This window comes from Dreissena polymorpha, chromosome 5 (genome assembly GCF_020536995.1).
Source record: "Dreissena polymorpha isolate Duluth1 chromosome 5, UMN_Dpol_1.0, whole genome shotgun sequence".
NCBI classification, from domain to species: Eukaryota; Metazoa; Mollusca; class Bivalvia; order Myida; family Dreissenidae; genus Dreissena; species Dreissena polymorpha.
The window spans coordinates 59,327,812-59,333,456 of record NC_068359.1 but is presented as its reverse complement, the minus strand read 5'-3'; the positions used below and the strand labels follow the sequence as shown (position 1 = coordinate 59,333,456).

Below are 5,645 nucleotides of genomic sequence, written 5' to 3'. Positions count from 1 at the left end.
AAGGTAAAAGCGTTATGTCAATGTTTCATGCTTGCGAAAATCTAATTAAAATAGTTTCCAGCTTTTAATACTGTACTATTAATTACCTTAACTCATTTATGCCTAGCGTCTAGAAAAAAGGCCTTGGCAAACAGCGTAGACCCAGATGCGACGCCGCATGATGCGGCGTCTCATCAGGGTCTGCGCTGTTTACTTAAAGGAATTTTTGTAAGAAAAAATCTAAATAAAGAAATTTGTATACTAAACATTCCTATGTTTGAAAATAAATTGATCCAATTGAGAAGGATGGGAGGGTCTACTGGGCATAAATGGGTTAAATAAACATTTTTTTGAGAAAATGATTGTTGTTTTTAGCATAGTTGCGGTTACGTAACTATGCTTATGTTAGAGCTACATTTCGAAAACCGACATGGAACGGTTGACCATTATGAAGCCTTACCTGATTAAAAATCAGACGAAATATCTATTTAATATAGTATATGGTAATTCTAACATTTTTTTATTTAGAAACGTCTTTCTAACGTTTTCTTCCAAGAATATTGCTGACACCGTTTTTAGTGAATTTTTCTAAGACCGTTTTACGTGAAAAAAACTTCTAAGAAACTAAAACAAATTTCGTTCGTAAAACAATTCTGTTCTGGTTGATAGTGATCTAACACCTACTTTCTATATCCTTTGTGGTTACAATATACCAAAAGATTTCCTTAACAAATTCAATGTAAAATCAACAACTTCAACGAAATATAAAGTCAAACTTTTGCGCGTAGACACCCCCATACCCATACCTTTTCTTAAAGAGCATGCCAAGCCGAATGGATTTAAACAATAAAAAAGATAGGTCATGCAGTATGTAAGAAAGAACTCGACGCGAATCAACGGTCACTGTTTAAAGGCCACCTTTTTACCGGCTGATCTCCAGTTGATGAGGGTTTCCCGCCATCTGTCAAAATCTCATGTAGTCTCCAACCTATAAGCAAAACACTGAATGTGTAGTATACAACAATGTTTTCCCTACCACATGCACACAGAAATATTCAAAAATAAAGTCATGGCAAGTGCACATACAGAGAATTGTGTCTTCAAATAAATGACGTTCCATTTTTTAGAGGGTATAGCATTGAACACCAAAATGATTTAGTATATTGTAACCTAAAGGAGAAATATATTCTGATTAAAATGTGTTTTTCTTGCATATTATTATCTTCCTATTCATATTGCACCAATATATTAAGTTTGGCTGGATTATCTGTCCATTTGGCCATTTTATATCATATTTTCACACGCTGGTGTTTTCCGTCCGAAGAAGGCGATTTTAGGCCTGTTAAAGCTTAAATGTCCCTTTAAGATTTAAAGCTGTTGTGTTCAATATCTGCAACAAAATACCAAAACAAACCAAATGGATAGGCACCTGGGGCTTATGCGGGGTGGGGAAAGAATGAATTTGTTAGATATTTTCACTCTAAGCAATTTTGATATTGTCTTTTTAGTGTGTTTTTTTTTAAATAACCCCAAAAAATGTCAATTTCAAAGCAAAAAAAAATCCAATTTTATCCAAAACAATAAACAAATTAGTAAAAATGAAAGATCAAAGATACTTTGAAGTGTAGAAATCAATAAGCTTCCAATAACTTTTTGTTGCGCAACAATAAAACTGTGAAATCTTGAAAGCGCCTTGTCGCTCGGAGCCCCTTTATTTACCAGCAGAGCCAATGATATATTCAATCATATGAGGTCATGGGTGCCTTTAAACTGCAGCAGATGGTCAATATGCACTGCCAGCTCTCATTTAGAGGTTCAAGAGAATACAACATTTTATATTTTGGGCAAAAAATAAGTACTTTTGACTATTTTTATGGTGGCAATCAGGTGAAAATGGAGGTTCATAACCGAGCGAAAGAAAAAAAATGCTCATGTTGGGGGTTTAGACCGGAAGGAAAGGTTAAAATGAACAAGATACATATATGTAGGCAAGCATTATAAGCTTAGCAATGAGGTTCCATGTACTAGCAGGGCCAGAAAGGAGCTCAGATCAATGTAGGCTTCCTGAAAGGGGTTTCTAGTACTTCTTCTGGGCACACAGCTTCACACAGAATTCTCAACACAACAAATATCATCGATCCATGTCACCTTTGTATGCATAGACACGCGAATAAGGTCAATACTTCCCTTACATCACTGAATGAGAGAAGCATGTACCAAATAAAAAACAAAACTGGTTGCTGAAAGTGCCAAATTTTGGCAAAAAGATCCCTCTTAGGTAAATGATGAAGGGGACACTTGCTACAACAATCCTATGTTTAAGTCCGACGCGACATCCTTTCAAGCCAGAACATTAACAGTAAGCGCTATTGTGAGAAAACAATACCAAACACAAGCTAATTGTAGGGTTACAAGTAGCAAATTAACTCAGCTGTACTGCATACATGCTCAGGAACAAGGATAAACCTGTTAGGTGCCAACTTCCGCTGCCAGCAAAGCACGAGCTTTACGTGTCGGGATGCGGAACTATATATTCAAACTGAACAGGGAATTGCACAACGGCAAGGGTTTGAGTGACCACAAACCTGATTATGGTGGTATTTCACACCTTAAGCATCATTAATATGCTTATTTGCTTGTGTACATGATAATAATTTAGTATTATTACCTGTTTTGCCATCAATAACCCTTATGAAGTGGCCCTCGGCTTAGTCGCAGACATTCCTCTACCTGAAAAAGTCAAAATAACCCAATTGAAATAGATTTAAAATGAAAAAAACACATGCATTTATGTATTTTAAGTATATTTCTATGAATAATATGAAGTGATAAAGCTTGTTATATTCATGATTGTACTAAATATGAAGGCTGACTCAGCTAAGCATCTGCTGCACTGTCCAATCTGTAAAAATGTCCGCCATTCCATATCGGTGAAATGGGGCTCTGTTTGAATGTTAATGCTTTACGCACAAGCTATTGTTACGTTACTGGATCACGGAGACCCAGGCGTTGAATTCTGACATCATGTAGCACATTAATGCTACACGGTCAACCAATATGCCTTTGAATTTAAGTTGGAAAGCAATTTAGCCCTTATTCGGCTATATAAGGGTGGAGGGTCAACTTGAAAAACAACTATTTTGGATCAAATCATCTGAATTCATGCATTTAATGCACTTATAATCTTCTCTTTTGCTAAGAAATGACCAACAATCAGCTTTCCCAGTCATATTTTGCACTTGCAGATGATATTTCATTTTTACCTAAAGTTAGTTTAGGTTACAATATACCAAAAGATTTCCTTAACAAATTCAATGTAAAATCAACAACTTCAACGAAAAATAAAGTCAAACTTTTGCGCGTAGACACCCCCATACCCATACCTTTTCTTAAAGAGCATGCCAAGCCGAATGGATTTAAACAATAAAAAAGATAGGTCATGCAGTATGTAAGAAAGAACTCGACGCGAATCAACGGTCACTGTTTAAAGGCCACCTTTTTACCGGCTGATCTCCAGTTGATGAGGGTTTCCCGCCATCTGTCAAAATCTCATGTAGTCTCCAACCTATAAGCAAAACACTGAATTTGTAGTATACAACAATGTTTTCCCTACCACATGCACACAGAAATATTCAAAAATAAAGTCATGGCAAGTGCACATACAGAGAATTGTGTCTTCAAATAAATGACGTTCCATTTTTTAGAGGGTATAGCATTGAACACCAAAATGATTTAGTATATTGTAACCTAGTAGTGTTTACTGTTCTGGAGAGGTTAAATTCATTAGGCCCTGGTTTAAGGATATGTAGAATTTCATTGGTTAATTATAAATAGAAATTAACATATTCTCAACAGGAAGTGGGGCATAAAGCACTTTCGTTCTTTGTAAATGTGTAAAAAAAATAGCGGAGTACGATGAATGTTTTCTGATTTATGACATGGATTCTGACCTGCCTTTCTATGGATTTAATGAAGTAGCGTTTGAAAGTAACATAGATGTGTTAATTGAAATTAAAATGATTTCCTTTGAGCCAGAAATTAACGTTACGAGTAGAGCTAACGGTTTAAATGTGGCATCGAATTTAATAATGGATTCGCGCAAATTCTGGACGAGTGTTGTGTCTGTAAAATATTAAATGGAATGCCGTTAATGTATCAAGTCGGAAAAGGAAACGGATGGTTGCATAATTTATGCGTGAAATAATGTAATTCTACTTATTAATTTTCATAGTTATGTCATTTTGTAACCATTCACATTCGTCACGATTTGGAATTCCCGATTCTAAAAATAGAACATTTTGGTAGCATGAACCAACAAGGGAGGCGACTCGTGATGTCAGAAATTGTTAAGGTTACAATAAACTAAATAATCGAGTCATGAAGTCTGTACTCTCTAAACCAGGGACCTATACTGTATAGGTCCCTGTCTAAACAAATCATCATATTTTCCTCGAAGGCATGTTTTACACTTAAGACTGTTGTTCTGGATTTATCGTTTGGAGACATTGATAGGGTAAGCATAGGTGTTCAATATTAAATACCTGAAATAGGATAAAGTTAGAGAATAAAGTAAAAAATGGTACTGCAAAAGGTTACAATCCACTATAAAACGGCCGAAAAAAGAAGGTGCAAAAACAGTCGATTTTGATTTGAGTCGAATTCTTTTTTGGTTTGAACATGACATATCTTTTTTATTGCTTAAATCGATTCAGCTTAGAATGCCCACCAAGAAAAGGTATGGTTATGGGGGTCTCTATGTGCAAAATGTTGTATTTATTTTCGCTCAAATTTGTCGCTTTTACATTGAAACATAGAAGGAAACTATTTAGTATATTTTGACCTAAACATTTACTTCAGCAGCATCTTCCCGAATCTTGCAACTATGCTTTCAACACCATCGGCGCTCTCGTTTGTTTCTTTTAGAATATTCGAATTAAGTTGAGTAAAATTCGGATCTCCGACAAGAATGGTTCGACACATATTTGCTTCTCACGGACTTACAGGTCAAGCAAATCTTCATCTTAGTACCGGTACGTCTCATAACGAACAAACCGATGGGTTATCACCCGTTATAACACTAGAAACGTTATGAATAAAGTACTTCACCGCGCTTTGATAATGTCTTACAGTATAGTCACTTGTTTTCACATCTATCTACGTAAAAAGACAAACATTTATTTTCAGTTCACTGCTACCGGGTACTTGAAATTATTTCATTGAAATGCAGATCGTGTGCATATACCGTATAGTAATGTAATATTTTGTTCATAAATAATATTTTTAATATTCATAGAAGTAGTAGTAGAAGAAGTAGTAGTAGTAGTAGTAGTAGTAGTAGTAGGTAGTCGTAGTTAGAGTCGTAGTAGTCATATCAGTCGTAGTAGTAGTAGAAGTATTAGTAGTAGACGTAGTAGTAGAGTATTAGTAGGTAGTTAGTGTCTAGTAGTTGTAATAATAATAGAAGTAGTAGTATGTATGGAAGTTGGTAGTAGTATTAGTAGAGTAAGTAGTAGTAGTGTAGTAGTAGTAGTAGTTAGTAGTTAGTTTTTTTCCCTCCTTCTTCTTTTCCCACAGGAGTAGTAGTAGTAGTAGTTAGTAGAAGTAGTAGTAGAGAGTAGAGTTCGTATTAGTTGTTGTAGTATTAGTAGTAGTTGTAGTAGTAGTGT

The 5,645-nt window shown here is 35.3% G+C and overlaps 1 long non-coding RNA gene across 1 annotated transcript; it reads right to left on the bottom strand.

The window, feature by feature from the left end:
* Window positions 1–866: 866 nt before the first annotated feature.
* On the bottom strand, window positions 867–3,705 carry LOC127832500 (uncharacterized). Its single transcript, XR_008026928.1, has 3 exons — window positions 3,483–3,705; window positions 2,648–2,709; window positions 867–967 (listed from the first exon to the last, which is right to left on the bottom strand). It is a non-coding gene; the product is annotated as an uncharacterized LOC127832500 (long non-coding RNA).
* Window positions 3,706–5,645: the final 1,940 nt, after the last annotated feature.